This window comes from Phyllobates terribilis, unplaced genomic scaffold (assembly GCF_046119375.1).
Source record: "Phyllobates terribilis strain yellow unplaced genomic scaffold, ASM4611937v1 Scaffold_3__8_contigs__length_932513732, whole genome shotgun sequence".
Taxonomy (NCBI): domain Eukaryota; kingdom Metazoa; phylum Chordata; class Amphibia; order Anura; family Dendrobatidae; genus Phyllobates; species Phyllobates terribilis.
Genome location: NW_027362763.1, coordinates 2,952,885 through 2,978,246, shown reverse-complemented (window position 1 = coordinate 2,978,246; position 25,362 = coordinate 2,952,885). Strand labels below are relative to the sequence as shown.

The 25,362-nt window shown below is 36.7% G+C and overlaps 12 non-coding genes across 12 annotated transcripts; all 12 read right to left on the bottom strand.

The window, feature by feature from the left end:
• Positions 1-6,304: 6,304 nt before the first annotated feature.
• TRNAG-UCC (transfer RNA glycine (anticodon UCC)) lies at positions 6,305-6,376 on the bottom strand. The gene has a single exon. It is a non-coding gene; the product is annotated as a tRNA-Gly (tRNA).
• Positions 6,377-7,893: 1,517 nt separating this feature from the next.
• TRNAG-CCC (transfer RNA glycine (anticodon CCC)) lies at positions 7,894-7,965 on the bottom strand. Its single transcript has one exon. It is a non-coding gene; the product is annotated as a tRNA-Gly (tRNA).
• Positions 7,966-9,315: 1,350 nt separating this feature from the next.
• Positions 9,316-9,387, bottom strand: TRNAG-CCC (transfer RNA glycine (anticodon CCC)). The gene has a single exon. It is a non-coding gene; the product is annotated as a tRNA-Gly (tRNA).
• Positions 9,388-11,988: 2,601 nt separating this feature from the next.
• Positions 11,989-12,060, bottom strand: TRNAG-UCC (transfer RNA glycine (anticodon UCC)). Its single transcript has one exon. It is a non-coding gene; the product is annotated as a tRNA-Gly (tRNA).
• A 96-nt stretch (positions 12,061-12,156) lies between these two features.
• On the bottom strand, positions 12,157-12,228 carry TRNAG-CCC (transfer RNA glycine (anticodon CCC)). The gene has a single exon. It is a non-coding gene; the product is annotated as a tRNA-Gly (tRNA).
• A 1,183-nt stretch (positions 12,229-13,411) lies between these two features.
• Positions 13,412-13,483, bottom strand: TRNAG-UCC (transfer RNA glycine (anticodon UCC)). Its single transcript has one exon. It is a non-coding gene; the product is annotated as a tRNA-Gly (tRNA).
• Positions 13,484-14,847: 1,364 nt separating this feature from the next.
• Positions 14,848-14,919, bottom strand: TRNAG-UCC (transfer RNA glycine (anticodon UCC)). The gene has a single exon. It is a non-coding gene; the product is annotated as a tRNA-Gly (tRNA).
• Positions 14,920-16,267: 1,348 nt separating this feature from the next.
• Positions 16,268-16,339, bottom strand: TRNAG-UCC (transfer RNA glycine (anticodon UCC)). The gene has a single exon. It is a non-coding gene; the product is annotated as a tRNA-Gly (tRNA).
• A 96-nt stretch (positions 16,340-16,435) lies between these two features.
• On the bottom strand, positions 16,436-16,507 carry TRNAG-CCC (transfer RNA glycine (anticodon CCC)). The gene has a single exon. It is a non-coding gene; the product is annotated as a tRNA-Gly (tRNA).
• Positions 16,508-20,519: 4,012 nt separating this feature from the next.
• Positions 20,520-20,591, bottom strand: TRNAG-UCC (transfer RNA glycine (anticodon UCC)). The gene has a single exon. It is a non-coding gene; the product is annotated as a tRNA-Gly (tRNA).
• Positions 20,592-23,363: 2,772 nt separating this feature from the next.
• TRNAG-UCC (transfer RNA glycine (anticodon UCC)) lies at positions 23,364-23,435 on the bottom strand. The gene has a single exon. It is a non-coding gene; the product is annotated as a tRNA-Gly (tRNA).
• Positions 23,436-23,531: 96 nt separating this feature from the next.
• Positions 23,532-23,603, bottom strand: TRNAG-CCC (transfer RNA glycine (anticodon CCC)). Its single transcript has one exon. It is a non-coding gene; the product is annotated as a tRNA-Gly (tRNA).
• Between the last annotated feature and the right edge of the window lie 1,759 nt (positions 23,604-25,362).

Genomic DNA, 25,362 nt, shown 5'->3' with positions numbered 1-25,362 from the left:
TCCACCTCTGCCTACAAATTCTCTCAATTAGCTTTGCTTTTTGCCAACTAAGGTAGCTAAAGTGTTACCAAGAAAGAAATAAAAGCATAAGCCTTAGCACAGAAAGTGAAAAAGAGTCCAAACACCACCAAATGCAAAAAAACAATGAGTTCTTCAAGAATTAAACTATGGCCTATTGTTTTAAAAGCAACTACACCCACCAGCATAACACCAATGCCAACCCTGACATTGCTTTCGTATTGGAGACTAACCCTACAAAGTGTTTAATCAACAACTGAAGAGCAGAAGATCAGTTAGATGAGACAGTTGAAAAAAAGCTAAGAAATATTCTCTTCAATTTTTTTCTCATTTTCGTGGTTGCTAAACTCTAAGAAGAAAGAAGAGCCTGAGACTTAACACGAAAAATTAAAACAGACTAAAAGCATCACCAAATGTGAAAAACAATTCATGCGTTGGCTGAGAATCGAACTCGGGTCAACTACTTGGAAGACAGCGATTCTCACCACTATACCACCAACACTTACAGAAGCCATGTTTTTTTCTTACATTTTCTGCACTAACAATACGAAATTATTAGTAAAAAGTAAGACGTGCCAGGAAAAAAAACCCCACATAAGTATTGCATTGACCAGGAATCAATCGCAGGTCAACTGCTTGGAAGGCAGGTTTGCTCACCACTATACCAAAAATGCTTAAGGTACCCAGCATTTTTTTCACATTTTCTGCACTAACCCTACAAAATTGTTAGTAAAAAGTATGATGTGCCTGAAAAAAAAAAACACTGATGTTTTGTATTGGCCAGAAATTGAACCCAGGTCAACTGCTTGGAAGGCAGCTATGCTCACCACTATACCACCAATGCTTATAGTGTCAGCTTTTTTTTTACATTTTCTGCACTAACATTACAAAATAGTTTGTAAAATGTATGATATGCCAGAAATAAAACTACATAAGTATTGCATTGGCTGGAAATCGAACCTGGGTGAACTGCTTGGGAAGCAGCAATGCTCACCACTATACCACCAATGCATGAACCCACTTGACTGGTTTGGGATTTTGGCTGTTAAATCTGCTAAAGTTTTACTTAAAAAAGGAGGACTGAATATGTCTTGAAAGAGCCAATTACTAAAAAGTTTAAAAACAAGGCAAAGCATTGTCCAAAACTCAAAGATGAATTCTTGTGAATCAGCTATGGAGCTTTTCCACCAATTCTTACAATTCTCTCAATTATTTTCACTTTTTTTTTGCAATAAGGTAACTAAACTCTTACCAATAAAGAAAGTACACTATGAGCCTTAGCTCAAAAAGATTACAAAGAGTCAGCACCAGCACCAAATTACCCCTAAAGACCTCTGCCATTTTTAGCATTTTTAACACTAACTCTAAAGACAGAGGAGTTTTTGGAATCAGTTATGTAGCTTTTCCACCTCTGCCTACAAATTCTCTCAATTAGCTTTGCTTTCTGCCCACTAAGGTAGCTAAAGTGTTACCAAGAAAGAAATAAAAGCATAAGCCTTTGCACAGAAAGTGAAAAAGATTCCAAACACCACCAAATGCAAAAAAACAATGAGTTCTTCAAGAATTAAACTATGGCCTATTGTTTTAAAAGCAACTACACCAAACAGCATAACACCAATGCCAACCCTGATATTGTTTTCGTATTGGAGACTAACACCTAAAGTATTTAATCAACAACTGAAGAGCAGAAGATCAGTTAGATGAGACAGTTGAAAAAAAGCTAAGAAATATTCAATTCAATTTTTTTCTCATTTTCGTGGTTGCTAAACTCTAAGAAGAAAGAAGAGCATGAGCCTTAACACGAAAAATTAAAACAGACTAAAAGCATCACCAAATGTTAAAAACAATTCATGCGTTGGCCAGGAATCGAACCCTGGTCAACTGCTTGGAAGGCAGCTATGCTCACCACTATACAAAAATGCTTAAGGTACCCAGCATTTTTTTCACATTTACTGCACTAACCCTACAAAATTGTTAGTAAAAAGTATGACGTGCCTGAAAAAAAAAAACACCGATGTTTTGTATTGCCCAGGAATCGAACCCCGGGTCAACTGCTTGGAAGGCAGCTATGCTCACTACTATACCACCAATGCTTACAGGATCAGCTTTTTTTTTTACATTTTCTGCACTAACATTACAAAATAGTTTGTAAAATGTATGATATGCCAGAAATAAAACTACATAAGTATTGCATTGGCCGGGAATCGAGCCCAGGTCAACTGCTTGGGAAGCAGCTATAACTCACCACTATACCACCAATGCATGAACCAACTTGACTGGTTTGGAACTATGGCTGTTAAATCTGCTAAAGTTTCACTTAAAAAAGGAGGACTGAATATGTCTTGAAAGAGCCAATTACTAAAAAGTTTAAAAACAAGGCAAGCATTGTCCAAAACTCAAAGATGAATTCTTGTGAATCAGCTATGGAGCTTTTCCACCAATTCTTACAATTCTCTCAATTATTTTCACTTTTTTGCCAATAAGGTAACTAAACTCTTACCAAGAAAGAAAGTACACTATGAGCCTTAGCTCAAAAAGATTACAAAGAGTCAGCACCAGCACCAAATTACCCCTAAAGACCTCTGCCATTTTTGGCATTTTTAACACTAACTCTAAAGACAGAGGAGTTTTTGGAATCGGTTATGTAGCTTTTCCACCTCTGCCTACAAATTCTCTCAATTAGCTTTGCTTTTTGCCAACTAAGGTAGCTAAAGTGTTACCAAGAAAGAAATAAAAGCATAAGCCTTAGCAGAGAAAGTGAACAAGAGTCCAAACACCACCAAATGCAAAAAAACAATGAGTTCTTCAAGAATTAAACTATGGCCTATTGTTTTAAAAGCAACTACACCCACCAGCATAACACCAATGCCAACCCTGACATTGCTTTCATATTGGAGACTAACCCTACAAAGTGTTTAATCAACAACTGAAGAGCAGAAGATCAGTTAGATGAGACAGTTGAAAAAAAGCTAAGAAATATTCTCTTCAATTTTTTTCTCATTTTCGTGGTTGCTAAACTCTAAGAAGAAAGAAGAGCCTGAGACTTAACACGAAAAATTAAAACAGACTAAAAGCATCACCAAATGTGAAAAACAATTCATGCGTTGGCTGAGAATCGAACTCGGGTCAACTACTTGGAAGGCAGCGATTCTCACCACTATACCACCAACACTTACAGAATCCATCTTTTTTTCTTACATTTTCTGCACTAACAATACGAAATTATTAGTAAAAAGTAAGACGTGCCAGGAAAAAAAAACCCACATAAGTATTGCATTGACCAGGAATCAATCGCAGGTCAACTGCTTGGAAGGCAGGTTTGCTCACCACTATACCAAAAATGCTTAAGGTACCCAGCATTTTTTTCACATTTTCTGCACTAACCCTACAAAATTGTTAGTAAAAAGTATGACGTGCCTGAAAAAAAAACACACAAATGTTTTGTATTGGCCAGGAATTGAACCAGGGTCAACTGCTTGGAAGGCAGCTATGCTCACCACTATACCACCAATGCTTACAGGGTCAGCTTTTTTTTTTACATTTTCTGCACTAACATTACAAAATAGTTTGTAAAATGTATGATATGCCAGAAATAAAACTACATAAGTATTGCATTGGCTGGAAATTGAACCTGGGTCAACTGCTTGGGAAGCAGCTATGCTCACCACTATACCACCAATGCATGAACCCACTTGACTGGTTTGGGATTTTGGCTGTTAAATCTGCTAAAGTTTTACTTAAAAAAGGAGGACTGAATATGTCTTGAAAGAGCCAATTACTAAAAAGTTTAAAAACAAGGCAAAGCATTGTCCAAAACTCAAAGATGAATTCTTGTGAATCAGCTATGTAGCTTTTCCACCAATTCTTACATTTCTCTCAATTATTTTCACTTTTTTGCCAATAAGGTATCTAAACTCTTACCAAGAAAGAAAGTACACTATGAGCCTTAGCTCAAACAGATTACAAAGAGTCAGCACCAGCACCAAATTACCCCTAAAGACCTCTGCTATTTTTGGCATTTTTAACACTAACTCTAAAGACAGAGGAGTTTTTGGAATCAGTTATGCAGCTTTTCCACCTCTGCCTACAAATTCTCTCAATTTGCTTTGCTTTTTGCCAACTAAGGTAGCTAAAGTCTTACCAAGAAAGAAATAAAAGCATAAGCTTTAGCACAGAAAGTGAAAAAGATTCCAAACACCACCAAATGCAAAAAAACTATGAGTTCTTCAAGAATTAAACTATGGCCTATTGTTTTAAAAGCAACTACACCCACCAGCATAACACCAATGCCAACCCTGACATTGCTTTCGTTTTGGAGACTAACCCTACAAAGTGTTTAATCAACAACTGAAGAGCAGAAGATCAGTTAGATGAGACAGTTGAAAAAAAGCTAAGAAATATTCTCTTCAATTTTTTTCTCATTTTCGTGGTTGCTAAACTCTAAGAAGAAAGAAGAGCCTGAGACTTAACACGAAAAATTAAAACAGACTAAAAGCATCACCAAATGTGAAAAACAATTCATGCGTTGGCTGAGAATCAAACTCGTGTCAAATATTTGGAAGGCAGCGATTCTCACCACTATACCACCAACACTTACAGAAGCCATGTTTTTTTCTTACATTTTCTGCACTAACAATACGAAATTATTAGTAAAACGTAAGACGTGCCAGTAAAAAAAAACCCACATAAGTATTGCATTGACCAGGAATCAATCGCAGGTCAACTGCTTGGAAGGCAGGTTTGCTCACCACTATACCAAAAATGCTTAAGGTACCCAGCATTTTTTTAACATTTTCTGCACTAACCCTACAAAATTGTTAGTAAAAAGTATGACGTGCCTGAAAAAAAAAAAACACCGATGTTTTGTATTGGCCAGTAATTGAACCCGGGTCAACTGCTTGGAAGACAGCTATGCTCACCACTATACCACCAATGCTTACAGGGTCAGCTTTTTTTTTTACATTTTCTGCACTAACATTACAAAATAGTTTGTAAAATGTATGATATGCCAGAAATAAAACTACATAAGTATTGCATTGGCTGGAAATTGAACCCGGATCAACTGCTTGGGAAGCAGCTATGCTCACCACTATACCACCAATGCATGAACCAACTTGACTGGTTTGGGATTTTGGCTGTTAAATCTGCCAAAGTTTTACTTAAAAAAAGGAGGACTGAATATGTCTTGAAAGAGCCAATTACTAAAAAGTTTAAAAACAAGGCAAAGCATTGTCCAAAACTCAAAGATGAATTCTTGTGAATCAGCTATGGAGCTTTTCCAACAATTCTTACAATTCTCTCAATTATTTTCACTTTTTTGCCAATAAGGTAACTAAACTCTTACCAAGAAAGAAAGTACACTATGAGCCTTAGCTCAAAAAGATTACAAAGAGTCAGCACCAGCACCAAATTACCCCTAAAGACCTCTGCCATTTTTGGCATTTTTAACACTAACTCTAAAGACAGAGGAGTTTTTGGAATCAGTTATGTAGCTTTTCCACCTCTGCCTACAAATTCTCTCAATTAGCTTTGCTTTTTGCCAACTAAGGTAGCTAAAGTGTTACCAAGAAAGAAATAAAAGCATAAGCCTTAGCACAGAAAGTGAAAAAGAGTCCAAACACCACCAAATGCAAAAAAACAATGAGTTCTTCAAGAATTAAACTATGGCCTATTGTTTTAAAAGCAACTACACCCACCAGCATAACACCAATGCCAACCCTGACATTGCTTTCATATTGGAGACTAACCCTACAAAGTGTTTAATCAACAACTGAAGAGCAGAAGATCAGTTAGATGAGACAGTTGAAAAAAAGCTAAGAAATATTCTCTTCAATTTTTTTCTCATTTTCGTGGTTGCTAAACTCGAAGAAGAAAGAAGAGCCTGAGACTTAACATGAAAAATTAAAACAGACTAAAAGCATCACCAAATGTGAAAAACAATTCATGCGTTGGCTGAGAATCAAATTCGGGTCAACTACTTGGAAGGCAGAGATTCTCACCACTATACCACCAACACTTACAGTAGCCATCTTTTTTTCTTACATTTTCTGCACTAACAATACGAAATTATTAGTAAAAAGTAAGACGTGCCAGGAAAAAAAACCCCACATAAGTATTGCATTGACCAGGAATCAATCGCAGGTCAACTGCTTGGAAGGCAGGTTTGCTCACCACTATACCAAAAATGCTTAAGGTACCCAGCATTTTTTTCACATTTTCTGCACTAACCCTACAAAATTGTTAGTAAAAAGTATGACGTGCCTGAAAAAAAAACACACCGATGTTTTGTATTGGCCGGGAATTGAACCCAGGTCAACTGCTTGGAAGGCAGCTATGCTCACCACTACACCACCAATGCTTACAAGGTCAACTTTTTTTTTTACATTTTCTGCACTAACATTACAAAATAGTTTGTAAAATGTATGATATGCCAGAAATAAAACTACATAAGTATTGCATTGGCTGGAAATAGAACCTGGGTCAACTGCTTGGGAAGCAGCTATGCTCACCACTGTACCACTAATGCATGAACCCACTTGACTGGTTTGGGATTTTGGCTGTTAAATCTGCTAAAGTTTTACTTAAAAAAGGAGGACTGAATATGTCTTGAAAGAGCCAATTACTAAAAAGTTTAAAAACAAGGCAAAGCATTGTCCAAAACTCAAAGATGAATTCTTGTGAATCAGCTATGGAGCTTTTCCACCAATTCTTACATTTCTCTCAATTATTTTCACTTTTTTGCCAATAAGGTAATTAAACTCTTACCAAGAAAGAAAGTACACTATGAGCCTTAGCTCAAACAGATTACAAAGAGTCAACAGCAGCACCAAATTCCCCCTAAAGACCTCTGCCATTTTTGGCATTTTTAACACTAACTCTAAAGACAGAGGAGTTTTTGGAATCAGTTATGTAGCTTTTCCACCTCTGCCTACAAATTCTCTCAATTAGCTTTGCTTTCTGCCCACTAAGGTAGCTAAAGTGTTACCAAGAAAGAAATAAAAGCATAAGCCTTAGCACAGAAAGTGAAAAAGATTCCAAACACCACCAAATGCAAAAAAACAATGAGTTCTTCAAGAATTAAACTATGGCCTATTGTTTTAAAAGCAACTACACCCACCAGCATAACACCAATGCCAACCCTGACATTGCTTTCATATTGGAGACAAACCCTACAAAGTATTTAATCAAGAACTGAAGAGCAGAAGATCAGTTAGATGAGACAGTTGAAAAAAATCTAAGAAATATTCTCTTCAATTTTTTTCTCATTTTCGTGGTTGCTAAACTCTAAGAAGAAAGAAGAGCATGAGCCTTAACACGAAAAATTAAAACAGACTAAAAGCATCACCAAATGTGAAAAACAATTCATGCGTTGGCCAGGAATCAAACCCAGGTCAACCGCATGGAAGTCAGCTATGCTCACCACTATACCACCAACACTTACAGAAGCCATGTTTTTTTCTTACATTTTCTGCACTAACAATACAAAATTATTAGTAAAAAGTAAGACGTGCCAGGAAAAAAAACCCCACATAGGTATTGCATTGACCAGGAATCAATCGCAGGTCACCTGCTTGGAAGGCAGGTTTGCTCACCACTATACCAAAAATGCTTAAGGTACCCAGCACCTTTTTCACATTTTCTGCACTAACCCTACAAAATTGTTAGTAAAAAGTATGACGTGCCTGAAAAAAAAACACACCCATGTTTTGCATTGGCCAGGAATCGAACCCGGGTCAACTGCTTGGAAGGCAGCTATGCTCACCTCTATACCACCAATGCTTACAGGATCAGATTTTTTTTATACATTTTCTGCACTAACATTACAAAATAGTTTGTAAAATGTATAATATGCCAGAAATAAAACTACATGAGTATTGCATTGGCCGGGAATCGAACCCGGGTCAACTGCTTGGGAAGCAGCTATGCTCACCACTATACCGCCAATGCTTGAACCAACTTGACTGGTTTCGGATTATGGCTGTTAAATCTGCTAAAGTTTTACTTAAAAAAAGGAGGACTGAATATGTCTTGAAAGAGCCAATTACTAAAAAGTTTAAAAACAAGGCAAAGCATTGTCCAAAACTCAAAGATGAATTCTTGTGAATCAGCTATGGAGCTTTTCCACCAATTCTTACAATTCTCTCAATTATTTTCACTTTTTTGCCAATAAGGTAACTAAACTCTTACCAAGAAAGAAAGTACACTATGAGCCTTAGCTCAAAAATATTACAAAGAGTCAGCACCAGCACCAAATTAACCCTAAAGACCTCTGCCATTTTTGGCATTTTTAACACTAACTCTAAAGACAGAGGAGTTTTTGGAATCAGTTATGTAGCTTTTCCACCTCTGCCTACAAATTCTCTCAATTCGCTTTGCTTTTTGCCAACTAAGGTAGCTAAAGTGTTACCAAGAAAGAAATAAAAGCATAAGCCTTAGCACAGAGAGTGAAAAAGATTTCAAACACCACCAAATGCAAAAAAACAATGAGTTCTTCAAGAATTAAACTATGGCCTATTGTTTTAAAAGCAACTACACCCACCAGCATAACACCAATGCCAACCCTGACATTGCTTTCATATTGGAGACAAACCCTACAAAGTATTTAATCAAGAACTGAAGAGCAGAAGATCAGTTAGATGAGACAGTTGAAAAAAATCTAAGAAATATTCTCTTCAATTTTTTTCTCATTTTCGTGGTTGCTAAACTCTAAGAAGAAAGAAGAGCATGAGCCTTAACACGAAAAATTAAAACAGACTAAAAGCATCACCAAATGTGAAAAACAATTCATGCGTTGGCCAGGAATCAAACCCAGGTCAACCGCATGGAAGTCAGCTATGCTCACCACTATACCACCAACACTTACAGAAGCCATGTTTTTTTCTTACATTTTCTGCACTAACAATACAAAATTATTAGTAAAAAGTAAGACGTGCCAGGAAAAAAAACCCCACATAGGTATTGCATTGACCAGGAATCAATCGCAGGTCACCTGCTTGGAAGGCAGGTTTGCTCACCACTATACCAAAAATGCTTAAGGTACCCAGCACCTTTTTCACATTTTCTGCACTAACCCTACAAAATTGTTAGTAAAAAGTATGACGTGCCTGAAAAAAAAACACACCCATGTTTTGCATTGGCCAGGAATCGAACCCGGGTCAACTGCTTGGAAGGCAGCTATGCTCACCTCTATACCACCAATGCTTACAGGATCAGATTTTTTTTATACATTTTCTGCACTAACATTACAAAATAGTTTGTAAAATGTATAATATGCCAGAAATAAAACTACATGAGTATTGCATTGGCCGGGAATCGAACCCGGGTCAACTGCTTGGGAAGCAGCTATGCTCACCACTATACCGCCAATGCTTGAACCAACTTGACTGGTTTCGGATTATGGCTGTTAAATCTGCTAAAGTTTTACTTAAAAAAAGGAGGACTGAATATGTCTTGAAAGAGCCAATTACTAAAAAGTTTAAAAACAAGGCAAAGCATTGTCCAAAACTCAAAGATGAATTCTTGTGAATCAGCTATGGAGCTTTTCCACCAATTCTTACAATTCTCTCAATTATTTTCACTTTTTTGCCAATAAGGTAACTAAACTCTTACCAAGAAAGAAAGTACACTATGAGCCTTAGCTCAAAAATATTACAAAGAGTCAGCACCAGCACCAAATTAACCCTAAAGACCTCTGCCATTTTTGGCATTTTTAACACTAACTCTAAAGACAGAGGAGTTTTTGGAATCAGTTATGTAGCTTTTCCACCTCTGCCTACAAATTCTCTCAATTCGCTTTGCTTTTTGCCAACTAAGGTAGCTAAAGTGTTACCAAGAAAGAAATAAAAGCATAAGCCTTAGCACAGAGAGTGAAAAAGATTTCAAACACCACCAAATGCAAAAAAACAATGAGTTCTTCAAGAATTAAACTATGGCCTATTGTTTTAAAAGCAACTACACCCACCAGCATAACACCAATGCCAACCCTGACATTGCTTTCATATTGGAGACTAACCCTACAAAGTGTTTAATCAACAACTGAAGAGCAGAAGATCAGTTAGATGAGACAGTTGAAAAAAGCTAAGAAATATTCTCTTCAATTTTTTTCTCATTTTCGTGGTTGCTAAACTCTAAGAAGAAAGAAGAGCATGAGCTTTAACACGAAAAATTAAAACAGACTAAAAGCATCACCAAATGTGAAAAACAATTCATGCGTTGGCCGGGAATCGAACCCGGGTCAACTGCTTTGAAGGCAGCTATGCTCACCACTATACCACCAACACTTAAAGAAACCTTGTTTTTTTCTTACATTTTCTGCACTAACAATACAAAATTATTAGTAAAAAGTAAGACGTGCCAGGAAAAAAAACCCCACATAAGTATTGCATTGACCAGGAATCAATCGCAGGTCAACTGCTTGGAAGGCAGGTTTGCTCACCACTATACCAAAAATGCTTAAGGTACCCAGCATTTTTTTCACATTTTCTGCACTAACCCTACAAAATTGTTAGTAAAAAGTATGACGTGCCTGAAAAAAAAACACACCCATGTTTTGCATTGGCCAGGAATCAAACCCTAGTCAACTGCTTGGAAGGCAGCTATGCTCACCACTATAACACCAATGCTTACAGGGTCAGCTTTTTTTTTTACATTTTCTGCACTAACATTACAAAATAGTTTGTAAAATGTATGATATGCCAGAAATAAACTACATAAGTATTGCATTGGCTGGAAATCGAACCCGGGTCACCTGCTTAGGAAGCAGCTATGCTCACCACTATACCACCAATGCATGAACCCACTTGACTGGTTTGGGATTTTGGCTGTTAAATCTGCTAAAGTTTTACTTAAAAAAGGAGGACTGAATATGTTTTGAAAGAGCCAATTACTAAAAAGTTTAAAAACAAGGCAAAGCATTGTCCAAAACTCAAAGATGAATTCTTGTGAATCAGCTATGTAGGTTTTACACCAATTCTTACATTTCTCTCAATTATTTTCACTTTTTTGCCAATAAGGTAACTAAACTCTTACCAAGAAAGAAAGTACACTATGAGCCTTAGCTCAAACAGATTACAAAGAGTCAACAGCAGCACCAAATTCCCCCTAAAGACCTCTGCCATTTTTGGCATTTTTAACACTAACTCTAAAGACAGAGGAGTTTTTGGAGTCAGTTATGTAGCTTTTCCACCTCTGCCTACAAATTTTCTCAATTAGCTTTGCTTTCTGCCCACTAAGGTAGCTAAAGTGTTACCAAGAAAGAAATAAAAGCATAAGCCTTAGCACAGAAAGTGAAAAAGATTCCAAACACCACCAAATGCAAAAAAACAATGAGTTCTTCAAGAATTAAACTATGGCCTATTGTTTTAAAAGCAACTACACCCACCAGCATAACACCAATGTCAACCCTGACATTGCTTTCGTATTGGAGACTAACCCTACAAAGTATTTAATCAGCAACTGAAGAGCAGAAGATCAGTTAGATGAGACAGTTGAAAAAAATCTAAGAAATATTCTCTTCAATTTTTTTCTCATTTTCGTGGTTGCTAAACTCTAAGAAGAAAGAAGAGCATGAGCCTTAACACGAAAAATTAAAACAGACTAAAAGCATCACCAAATGTGAAAAACAATTCATGTGTTGGCCAGGAATCAAACCCGGGTCAACTGCTTGGAAGGCAGCTATGCTCACCACTATACCACCAACACTTACAGAACCCATGTTTTTTTCTTACATTTTCTGCACTAACAATACAAAATTATTAGTAAAAAGTAAGACGTGCCAGGAAAAAAAAACCCACATAAGTATTGCATTGACCAGGAATCAATCGCAGGTCAACTGCTTGGAAGGCAGGTTTGCTCACCACTATACCAAAAATGCTTAAGGTACCCAGCATTTTTTTCACATTTTCTGCACTAACCCTACAAAATTGTTAGTAAAAAGTATGACGTGCCTGAAAAAAAAACACACCCATGTTTTGCATTGGCCAGGAATCGAACCCGGGCCAACTGCTTGGAAGGCAGCTATGCTCACCACTATACCACCAATGCTTACAGGATCAGCTTTTTTTTTTACATTTTCTGCACTAACATTACAAAATAGTTTGTAAAATGTATGATATGCCAGAAATAAAACTACATCAGTTTTGCATTGGCCAGGAATCGAACCCGGGTCAACTGCTTGGGAAGCAGTTATGCTCACCACTATACCACCAATGCATAAACCAACTTGACTGGTTTGGGATTATGGCTGTTAAATCTGCTAAAGTTTTACTTAAAAAAAGGAGGACTGAATATGTCTTGAAAGAGCCAATTACTAAAAAGTTTAAAAACAAGGCAAAGCATTGTCCAAAACTCAAAGATGAAATCTTGTGAATCAGCTATGGAGCTTTTCCACCAATTCTTACAATTCTCTCATTTATTTTCACTTTTTTGCCAATAAGGTAACTAAACTCTTACCAAGAAAGAAAGTAAACTATGAGCCTTAGCTCAAAATGATTACAAAGAGTCAGCACCAGCACCAAATTACCCCTAAAGACCTCTGCCATTTTTGGCATTTTTAACACTAACTCTAAAGACAGAGGAGTTTTTGGAATCAGTTATGTAGCTTTTCCACCTCTGCCTACAAATTCTCTCAATTAGCTTTGCTTTTTGCCAACTAAGGTAGCTAAAGTGTTACCAAGAAAGAAATAAAAACATAAGCCTTAGCACAGAAAGTGAAAAAGAGTCCAAACACCACCAAATGCAAAAAAACAATGAGTTCTTCAAGAATTAAACTATGGCCTATTGTTTTAAAAGCAACTACACCCACCAGCATAACACCAATGCCAACCCTGACATTGCTTTCATATTGGAGACTAACCCTACAAAGTGTTTAATCAACAACTGAAGAGCAGAAGATCAGTTAGATGAGACAGTTGAAAAAAAGCTAAGAAATATTCTCTTCAATTTTTTTCTCATTTTCGTGGTTGCTAAACTCTAAGAAGAAAGAAGAGCCTGAGACTTAACACGAAAAATTAAAACAGTCTAAAAGCATCACCAAATGTGAAAAACAATTCATGCGTTGGCTGAGAATCGAACTCAGGTCAACTACTTGGAAGGCAGCGATTCTTACCACTATACCACCAACACTTACAGAAGCCATGTTTTTTTCTTACATTTTCTGCACTAACAATACGAAATTATTAGTAAAAAGTAAGACGTGCCAGGAAAAAAAACCCCACATAAGTATTGCATTGACCAGGAATCAATCGCAGGTCAACTGCTTGGAAGGCAGGTTTGCTCACCACTATACCAAAAATGCTTAAGGTACCCAGCATTTTTTTCACATTTTCTGCACTAACCCTACAAAATTGTTAGTAAAAAGTATGACGTGCCTGAAAAAAAAAAAACACGGATGTTTTGTATTGGCCGGGAATTGAACCCAGGTCAACTGCTTGGAAGGCAGCTATGCTCACCACTATACCACCAATGCTTACAAGGTCAGCTTTTTTTTTTACATTTTCTGCACTAACATTACAAAATAGTTTGTAAAATGTATGATATGCCAGAAATAAAACTACATAAGTATTGCATTGGCTGGAAATAGAACCCGGGTCAACTGTCTGGGAAGCAGCTATGCTCACCACTATACCACCAATGCATGAACCCACTTGACTGGTTTGGGATTTTGGCTGTTAAATCTGCTAAAGTTTTACTTAAAAAAGGAGGACTGAATATGTCTTGAAAGAGCCAATTACTAAAAAGTTTAAAAACAAGGCAAAGCATTGTCCAAAACTTAAAGATGAATTCTTGTGAATCAGCTATGTAGCTTTTCCACCAATTCTTACATTTCTCTCAATTATTTTCACTTTTTTGCCAATAAGGTAACTAAACTCTTACAAAGAAAGAAAGTACACTATGAGCCTTAGCTCAAACAGATTACAAAGAGTCAACAACAGCACCAAATTCCCCCTAAAGACCTCTGCCATTTTTGGCATTTTTAACACTAACTCTAAAGACAGAGGAGTTTTTGGAATCAGTTATGTAGCTTTTCCACCTCTGCCTACAAATTCTCTCAATTAGCTTTGCTTTCTGCCCACTAAGGTAGCTAAAGTGTTACCAAGAAAGAAATAAAAGCATAAGCCTTAGCACAGAAAGTGAAAAAGATTCCAAACACCACCAAATGCAAAAAAACAATGAGTTCTTCAAGAATTAAACTATGGCCTATTGTTTTAAAAGCAACTACACCGACCAGCATAACACCAATGTCAACCCTGACATTGCTTTCGTATTGGAGACTAACCCTACAAAGTGTTTAATCAACAACTGAAGAGCAGAAGATCAGTTAGATGAGACAGTTGAAAAAAACCTAAGAAATATTCTCTTCAATTTTTTTCTCTTCAATTTTTTTCTCATTTTCGTGGTTGCTAAACTCTAAGAAGAAAGAAGAGCATGAGCCTTAACACGAAAAATTAAAACAGACTAAAAGCATCACCAAATGTGAAAAACAATTCATGCGTTGGCTGGGAATCAAACCCGGGTCAACTGTTTGGAAGGCAGCTATGCTCACCACTATACCACCAACACTTACAGAAGCCATGTTTTTTTCTTACATTTTCTGCACTAACAATACAAAATTATTAGTAAAAAGTAAGACGTGCCAGGAAAAAAAAACCCACATAAGTATTGCATTAACCAGGAATCAATCGCAGGTCAACTGCTTGGAAGGCAGGTTTGCTCACCACTATACCAAAAATGCTTAAGGTACCCAGCATTTTTTTCACATTTTCTGCACTAACCCTACAAAATTGTTAGTAAAAATTATGACGTGCCTGAAAAAAAGCCACACCCATGTTTTGCATTGGCCAGGAATCGAACCCGGGTCAACTGCTTGGAAGGCAGCTATGCTCACCACTATACCACCAATGCTTACGGGATCAACTTTTTTTTTACATTTTCTGCACTAACATTACAAAATAGTTTGTATAATGTATGATAAGGCAGAAATAAAACTACATAAGTATTGCATTGGCCGGAATCAAACCCAGGTCAACTGCTTGGGAAGCAGCTATGCTCACCACTATACCACCAATGCATGAACCAAATTGACTGGTTTGGGATTATGGCTGTTAAATCTGCTAAAGTTTTACTTAAAAAAAGGAGGACTGAATATGTCTTGAAAGAGCCAATTACTAAAAAGTTTAAAAACAAGGCAAAGCATTGTCCAAAACTCAAAGATGAATTCTTGTGAATCAGCTATGTAGCTTTTCCACCAATTCTTACATTTCTCTCAATTATTTTCACTTTTTTGCCAATAAGGTAACTAAACTCTTACCAAGAAAGAAAGTACACTATGAGCCTTAGCTCAAACAGATTACAAAGAGTCAACAGCAGCACCAAATTCCCCCTAAAGACCTCTGCCATTTTTGGCATTTTTAACACTAACTCTAAAGTCAGAGGAGTTTTTGGAATCAGTTATGTAGCTTTTCCACCTCTGCCTACAAATTCACTCAATTAGCTTTGCTTTATGCCCACTAAGGTAGCTAAAGTGTTACCAAGAAAGAAATAAAAGCATAAGCCTTAGCACAGAAAGTGAAAAAGATTCCAAACACCACCAAATGCAAAAAAACAATGAGTTCTTCAAGAATTAAACTATGGCCTATTGTTTTAAAAGCAACTACACCCACCAGCATAACACCAATGTCAACCCTGACATTGCTTTCGTATTGGAGACTAACCCTACAAAGTATTTAATCAGCAACTGAAGAGCAGAAGATCAGTTAGATGAGACAGTTGAAAAAAATCTAAGAAATATTCTCTTCAATTTTTTTCTCATTTTCGTGGTTGCTAAACTCTAAGAAGAAAGAAGAGCATGAGCCTTAACACGAAAAATTAAAACAGACTAAAAGCATCACCAAATGTGAAAAACAATTCATGTGTTGGCCAGGAATCAAACCCGGGTCAACTGCTTGGAAGGCAGCTATGCTCACCACTATACCACCAACACTTACAGAACCCATGTTTTTTTCTTACATTTTCTGCACTAACAATACAAAATTATTAGTAAAAAGTAAGACGTGCCAGGAAAAAAAAACCCACATAAGTATTGCATTGACCAGGAATCAATCGCAGGTCAACTGCTTGGAAGGCAGGTTTGCTCACCACTATACCAAAAATGCTTAAGGTACCCAGCATTTTTTTCACATTTTCTGCACTAACCCTACAAAATTGTTAGTAAAAAGTATGACGTGCCTGAAAAAAAAACACACCCATGTTTTGCATTGGCCAGGAATCGAACCCGGGCCAACTGCTTGGAAGGCAGCTATGCTCACCACTATACCACCAATGCTTACAGGATCAGCTTTTTTTTTTACATTTTCTGCACTAACATTACAAAATAGTTTGTAAAATGTATGATATGCCAGAAATAAAACTACATAAGTATTGCATTGGCCGGGAATCGAACCCAGGTCAACTGCTTGGGAAGCAGCTATGCTCACCACTATACCACCAATGCATGAACCCACTTGTCTGGTTTGGGATTTTGGCTGTTAAATCTGCTAAAGTTTTACTTAAAAAAGGAGGACTGAATATGTCTTGAAAGAGCCAATTACTAAAAAGTTTAAAAACAAGGCAAAGCATTGTCCAAAACTCAAAGATGAATTCTTGTGAATCAACTATGTAGCTTTTCCACCAATTCTTACATTTCTCTCAATTGTTTTCACTTTTTTGCCAATAAGGTAGCTAAACTCTTACCAAGAAAGAAAGTACACAATGAGCCTTAGCTCTAAAGGATTACAAAGAGTCAGCACCAAATTCCCCCTAAAGACCTCTGCCATTTTTGGCATTTTTAACACTAACTCTAAAGACAGAGGAGTTTTTGGAATCAGTTATGTAGCTTTTCCACCTCTGCCTACAAATTCTCTTAATTAGCTTTGCTTTTTGCCAACTAAGGTAGCTAAAGTGTTACCAAGAAAGAAATAAAAGCATAAGCCTTAGCACAGAAAGTGAAAAAGAGTCCAAACACCACCAAATGCAAAAAAACAATGAGTTCTTCAAGAATTAAACTATGGCCTATTGTTTTAAAAGCAACTACACCCACCAGCATAACACCAATGCCAACCCTGATATTGCTTTCATATTGGAGACTAACCCTACAAAGTGTTTAATCAACAACTGAAGAACAGAAGATCAGTTAGATGAGACAGTTGAAAAAAAGCTAAGAAATATTCTCTTCAATTTTTTTCTCATTTTCGTGGTTGCTAAACTCTAAGAAGAAAGAAGAGCCAGAGACTTAAAACGAAAAATTAAAACAGACTAAAAGCATCGCCAAATGTGAAAAACAATTCATGCGTTGGCTGAGAATCGAACTCGGGTCAACTACTTTTAAGGCAGCGATTCTCACCACTATACCACCAACACTTACAGAAGCCATGTTTTTTTCTTATATTTTCTGCACTAACAATACGAAATTATTAGTAAAACATAAGACGTGCCAGTTAAAAAAAACCCACATAAGTATTGCATTGACCAGGAATCAATCGCAGGTCAACTGCTTGGAAGGCAAGGTTGCTCACCACTATAACAAAAATGCTTAAGGTACCCAGCATTTTTTTCACATTTTCTGCACTAACCCTACAAAATTGTTAGTAAAAAGTATGACGTGCCTGAAAAAAAAAAACACCGATGTTTTGTATTGGCCGGGAATTGAACCCGGTTCAACTGCTTGGAAGGCAGCTATGCTCACCACTATACCACCAATGCTTACAGGGTCAGCTTTTTTTTTTACATTTTCTGCACTAACATTACAAAATAGTCTGTAAAATGTATGATATGCCAGAAATAAAACTACATAAGTATTGCATTGGCTGGAAATCGAACCCGGGTCAACTGCTTGGGAAGCAGCTATGCTCACCACTATACCATCACTGCATGAACCCACTTGACTGGTTTGGGATTTTGGCTGTTAAATCTGCTAAAGTTTTACTTAAAAAAGGAGGACTGAATATGTCTTGAAAGAGCCAATTACTAAAAAGTTTAAAAACAAGGCAAAGCATTGTCCAAAACTCAAAGATGAATTCTTGTGAATCAGCTATGTAGCTTTTACACCAATTCTTACATTTCTCTCAATTATTTTCACTTTTTTGCCTATAAGGTAACTAAACTCTTACCAAGAAAGAAAGTACACTATGAGCCTTAGCTCAAACAGATTACAAAGATTCAACAGCAGCACCAAATTCCCCCTAAAGACCTCTGCCATTTTTGGCATTTTTAACACTAACTCTAAAGACAGAGGAGTTTTTGGAATCAGTTATGTAGCTTTTCCACCTCTGCCTACAAATTCTCTCAATTAGCTTTGCTTTTTGCCAACTAAGGTAGCTAAAGTGTTACCAAGAAAGAAATAAAAGCATAAGCCTTAGCACAGAAAGTGAAAAAGAGTCCAAACACCACCAAATGCAAAAAAACAATGAGTTCTTCAAGAATTAAACTATGGCCTATTGTTTTAAAAGCAACTTCACCCACCAGCATAACACTAATGCCAACCCTGACATGGACTTCATATTGGAGACTAACCCTACAAAGTGTTTAATCAACAACTGAAGAGCAGAAGATCAGTTAGATGAGACAGTTGAAAAAAATCTAAGAAATATTCTCTTCAATTTTTTTCTCATTTTCGTGGTTGCTAAACTCTAAGAAGAAAGAAGAGCCTGAGACTTAACACAAAAAATTAAAACAGACTAAAAGCATCACCAAATGTGAAAAACAATTCATGCATTGGCTGAGAATCAAACTCAGGTCAACTACTTGGAAGGCAGAGATTCTTAGCACTATACCACCAACAATTACAGAAGCCATGTTTTTTTCTTACATTTTCTGCACTAACAATACGAAATTATTAGTAAAAAGTAAGACGTGCCAGGAAAAAAACCCCCACATAAGTTTTACATTGACCAGGAATCAATCGCAGGTCAACTGCTTGGAAGGCAGGTTTGCTCACCACTATACCAAAAATGCTTAAGGTACCCAGCATTTTTTTCACATTTTCTGCAGTAACCCTACAAAATTGTTAGTAAAAAGTATGACGTGACTGAAAAAAAAAAACACCGATGTTTTGTATTGGCCGGGAATTGAACCCAGGTCAACTGCTTGGAAGGCAGCTATGCTCACCACTTTACCACCAATGCTTACAGGGTCAGCTTTTGTTTTTACATTTTCTGCACTAACATTACAAAATAGTTTGTAAAATGTATGATATGCCAGAAATAAAATTACATAAGTATTGCATTGGCTGGAAATCGAACCTGGGTCAACTGCTTGGGAAGCAGCTATGCTCACCACTATACCACCAATGCACGAACCATCTTGACTGGTTTGGGATTTTGGCTGTTAAATCTGCTAAAGTTTTACTTAAAAAAAGGATGACTGAATATGCCTTGAAAGAGCCAATTACTAAAAAGTTTAAAAACAAGGCAAAGCATTGTCCAAAACTCAAAGATGAATTCTTGTGAATCAGCTATGTAGCTTTTCCACCAATTCTTACATTTCTCTCAATTGTTTTCACTTTTTTGCCAATAAGGTAACTAAACTCTTACCAAGAAAGAAAGTACACAATGAGCCTTAGCTCTAAAGGATTACAAAGAGTCAGCACCAAATTCCCCCTAAAGACCTCTGCCATTTTTGGCATTTTTAACACTAACTCTAAAGACAGAGGAGTTTTTGGAATCAGTTATGTAGCTTTTCCACCTCTGCCTACAAATTCTCTTAATTAGCTTTGCTTTTTGCCAACTAAGGTAGCTAAAGTGTTACCAAGAAAGAAATAAAAGCATAAGCCTTAGCACAGAAAGTGAAAAAGAGTCCAAACACCACCAAATGCAAAAAAACAATGAGTTCTTCAAGAATTAAACTATGGCCTATTGTTTTAAAAGCAACTACACCCACCAGCATAACACCAATGCCAACCCTGATATTGCTTTCATATTGGAGACTAACCCTACAAAGTGTTTAATCGACAACTGAAGAACAGAAGATCAGTTAGATGAGACAGTTGAAAAAAAGCTAAGAAATATTCTCTTCAATTTTTTTCTCATTTTCGTGTTTGCTAAACTCTAAGAAGAAAAAAGAGCCAGAGACTTAAAACGAAAAATTAAAACAGACTAAAAGCATCGCCAAATGTGAAAAACAATTCATGCGTTGGCTGAGAATCGAACTCGGGTCAACTACTTTTAAGGCAGCGATTCTCACCACTATACCACCAACAATTACAGAAGCCATGTTTTTTTCTTACATTTTCTGCACTAACAATACGAAATTATTAGTAAAACGTAAGACGTGCCAGTTAAAAAAAACCCACATAAGTATTGCATTGACCAGGAATCAATCGCAGGTCAACTGCTTGGAAGGCAAGTTTGCTCACCACTATACCAAAAATGCTTAAGGTACCCAGCATTTTTTTCACATTTTCTGCACTAACCCTACAAAATTGTTAGTAAAAAGTATGACGTGCCTGAAAAAAAAAAACACCGATGTTTTGTATTGGCCGGGAATTGAACCCAGGTCAACTGCTTGGAAGGCAGCTATGCTCACCACTATACCACCAATGCTTACAGGGTCAGCTTTTTTTTTTACATTTTCTGCACTAACATTACAAAATAGTCTGTAAAATGTATGATATGCCAGAAATAAAACTACATAAGTATTGCATTGGCTGGAAATCGAACCCGGGTCAACTGCTTGGGAAGCAGCTATGCTCACCACTATACCATCACTGCATGAACCCACTTGACTGGTTTGGGATTTTGGCTGTTAAATCTGCTAAAGTTTTACTTAAAAAAGGAGGACTGAATATGTCTTGAAAGAGCCAATTACTAAAAAGTTTAAAAACAAGGCAAAGCATTGTCCAAAACTCAAAGATGAATTCTTGTGAATCAGCTATGTAGCTTTTACACCAATTCTTACATTTCTCTCAATTATTTTCACTTTTTTGCCTATAAGGTAACTAAACTCTTACCAAGAAAGAAAGTACACTATGAGCCTTAGCTCAAACAGATTAGAAAGATTCAACAGCAGCACCAAATTCCCCCTAAAGACCTCTGCCATTTTTGGCATTTTTAACACTAACTCTAAAGACAGAGGAGTTTTTGGAATCAGTTATGTAGCTTTTCCACCTCTGCCTACAAATTCTCTCAATTAGCTTTGCTTTTTGCCAACTAAGGTAGCTAAAGTGTTACCAAGAAAGAAATAAAAGCATAAGCCTTAGCACAGAAAGTGAAAAAGATTCCAAACACCACCAAATGCAAAAAAACAATGAGTTCTTCAAGAATTAAACTATGGCCTATTGTTTTAAAAGCAACTACACCCACCAGCATAACACCAATGCCAACCCTGACATTGCTTTCATATTGGAGACTAACCCTACAAAGTGTTTAATCAACAACTGAAGAGCAGAAGATCAGTTAGATGAGACAGTTAAAAAAAATCTAAGAAATATTCTCTTCAATTTTTTTCTCATTTTCGTGGTTGCTAAACTCTAAGAAGAAAGAAGAGCCTGAGACTTAACACGAAAAATTAAAACAGACTAAAAGCATCACCAAATGTGAAAAACAATTCATGCATTGGCTGAGAATCAAACTCGGGTCAACTACTTGGAAGGCAGAGATTCTTACCACTATACCACCAACAATTACAGAAGCCATGTTTTTTTCTTACATTTTCTGCACTAACAATACGAAATTATTAGTAAAAATTAAGACGTGCCAGGAAAAAAACCCCCACATAAGTTTTGCATTGACCAGGAATCAATCGCAGGTCAACTGCTTGGAAGGCAGGTTTGCTCACCACTATACCAAAAATGCTTAAGGTACCCAGCATTTTTTTCACATTTTCTGCACTAACCCTACAAAATTGTTAGTAAAAAGTATGACGTGACTGAAAAAAAAAAACACCGATGTTTTGTATTGGCCGGGAATTGAACCCAGGTCAACTGCTTGGAAGGCAGCTATGCTCACCACTTTACCACCAATGCTTACAGGGTCAGCTTTTTTTTTTACATTTTCTGCACTAACATTACAAAATAGTTTGTAAAATGTATGATATGCCAGAAATAAAATTACATAAGTATTGCATTGGCTGGAAATCGAACCTGGGTCAACTGCTTGGGAAGCAGCTATGCTCACCACTATACCACCAATGCACGAACCCACTTGACTGGTTTGGGATTTTGGCTGTTAAATCTGCTAAAGTTTTACTTAAAAAAAGGATGACTGAATATGCCTTGAAAGAGCCAATTACTAAAAAGTTTAAAAACAAGGCAAAGCATTGTCCAAAACTCAAAGATGAATTCTTGTGAATCAGCTATGTAGCTTTTCCAAAAATTCTTACATTTCTCTCAATTATTTTCACTTTTTTACCAATAAGGTAACTAAACTCTTACCAAGAAAGAAAGTACACTATGAGCCTTAGCTCAAACAGATTACAAAGAGTCAGCACCAGCACCAAATTACCCCTAAAGACCTCTGCCATTTTTGGCATTTTTAACACTAACTCTAAAGACAGAGGAGTTTTTGTAATCAGTTATGTACCTTTTCCACCTCTGCCTACAAATTCTCTCAATTAGCTTTGCTTTCTGCCCACTAAGGTAGCTAAAGTGTTACCAAGAAAGAAATAAAAGCATAAGCCTTAGCACAGAAAGTGAAAAAGATTCCAAACACCACCAAATGCAAAAAAACAATGAGTTCTTCAAGAATTAAACTATGGCCTATTGTTTTAAAAGCAACTACACCCACCAGCATAACACCAATGCCAACCCTGACATTGCTTTCTTATTGGAGACTAACCCTACAAAGTATTTAATCAACAACTGAAGAGCAGAAGATCAGTTAGATGAGACAGTTGAAAAAAATCTAAGAAATATTCTCTTCAATTTTTTTCTCATTTTCGTGGTTGCTAAACTCTAAGAAGAAAGAAGAGCATGAGCCTTAACATGAAAAATTAAAACAGACTAAAAGCATCACCAAATGTGAAAAACAATTCATGCGTTGGCCAGGAAACGAACCCCGGTCAACTGTTTGGAAGGCAGCTTTGCTCACCACTATACCACCAACACTTACAGAAGTCATGTTTTTTTCTTACATTTTCTGCACTAACAATACAAAATTATTAGTAAAAAGTAAGACGTGCCAGGAAAAAAAAAACCCACATAAGTATTGCATTGACCAGGAATCAATCGCAGGTCAACTGCTTGGAAGGCAGGTTTGCTCACCACTATACCAAAAATGCTTAAGGTACACAGCATTTTTTTCACATTTTCTGAACTAACCCTACAAAATTGTTAGTAAAAATTATGACGTGCCTGAAAAAAAAACACACCTATGTTTTGCATTGGCCGGGAATCGAACCCGGGTCAACTGCTTGGAAGGCAGCTATGCTCACGACTATACCACCAATGCTTACAGGATCAGCTTTTTTTTTTACATTTTCTGCACTAACTTTACAAAATAGTTTGTAAAATGTATGATATGCCAGAAATAAAACTACATAAGTATTGCATTGGCCGGGTATCGAACCTGGGTCAACTGCTTGGGAAGCAGCTATGCTCACCACTATACCACCAATGCATGAACCAACTTGACTGGTTTGGGATTATGGCTGTTAAATCTGCTAAAGTTTTACTTAAAAAAAGGAGGACTGAATATGTCTTGAAAGAGCCAATTACTAAAAAGTTTAAAAACAAGGCAAAGCATTGTCCAAAACTCAAAGATGAATTCTTGTGAATCAGCTATGGAGCTTTTCCACCAATTCTTACAATTCTCTCAATTATTTTCACTTTTTTGCCAATAAGGTAACTAAACTCTTACCAAGAAAAAAAGTACACTATGAGCCTTAGCTCAAAAAGATTACAAAAAGTCAGCACTAGCACCAAATTACCCCTAAAGACCTCTGCTATTTTTGGCATTTTTAACACTAATTCTAAAGACAGAGGAGTTTTTGGAATCAGTTATGTAGCTTTTCCACCTCTGCCTACAAATTCTCTCAATTAGCTTTGCTTTTTGCCAACTAAGATAGCTAAAGTGTTACCAAGAAAGAAATAAAAGCATAAGCCTTAGCACAGAAAGTGAAAAAGAGTCCAAACACCACCAAATGCAAAAAAACAATGAGTTCTTCAAGAATTAAACTATGGCCTATTGTTTTAAAAGCAACTACACCCACCAGCATAACACCAATGCCAACCCTGACATTGCTTTCACATTGGAGACTAACCCTACAAAGTGTTTAATCAACAACTGAAGAGTAGAAGATCAGTTAGATGAGACAGTTGAAAAAAAGCTAAGAAATATTCTCTTCAATTTTTTTCTCATTTTCGTGGTTGCTAAACTCTAAGAAGAAAGAAGAGCATGAGCCTTAACACGAAAAATTAAAACAGACTAAAAGCATCACCAAATGTGAAAAGCAATACATGCATTGGCTGAGAATCGAACTCGGGTCAACTAATTGGAAGGCAGCGATTCTCACCACGATACCACCAACACTTACAGAAGCCATGTTTTTTTCTTACATTTTCTGCACTAACAATACGAAATTATTAGTAAAAAGTAAGACGTGCCAGGAAAAAAACCCCCACATAAGTATTGCATTGAACAGGAATCAATCGCAGGTCAACTGCTTGGAAGGCAAGTTTGCTCACCACTATACCAAAAATGCTTAAGGTACCCAGCAATTTTTTCACATTTTCTGCACTAACCCTACAAAATTGTTAGTAAAAAGTATGGCGTGACCGAAAAAAAAAACACCGATGTTTGGTATTGGCCGGGAATTGAACCCAGGTCAACTGCTTGGAAGGCAGCTATGCTCAACACTATACCACCAATGGTTACAGAGTCAGCTTTTTTTTTTTACATTTTCTGCACTAACATTACAAAATAGTTTGTAAAATGTATGATATGCCAGAAATAAAGATACATAAGTATTGCATTGGCTGGAAATCGAACCCGGGTCAACTGCTTGGGAAGCAGCTATGCTCACCACTATACCACCAATGCATGAACCCACTTGACTGGTTTGGGATTTTGGCTGTTAAATCTGCTAAAGTTTTACTTAAAAAAGGAGGACTGAATATGTCTTGAAAGAGCCAATTACTAAAAAGTTTAAAAACAAGGCAAAGCATTGTCCAAAACTCAAAGATGAATTCTTGTGAATCAGCTATGGAGCTTTTCCACCAATTCTTACATTTCTCTCAATTATTATCACTTTTTTGCCAATAAGGTAACTAAACTCTTACCAAGAAAGTACACTATGAGCCTTAGCTCAAACAGATTACAAAGAGTCAACAGCAGCATCAAATTCCCCCTAAAGACCTCTGCCATTTTTGGCATTTTT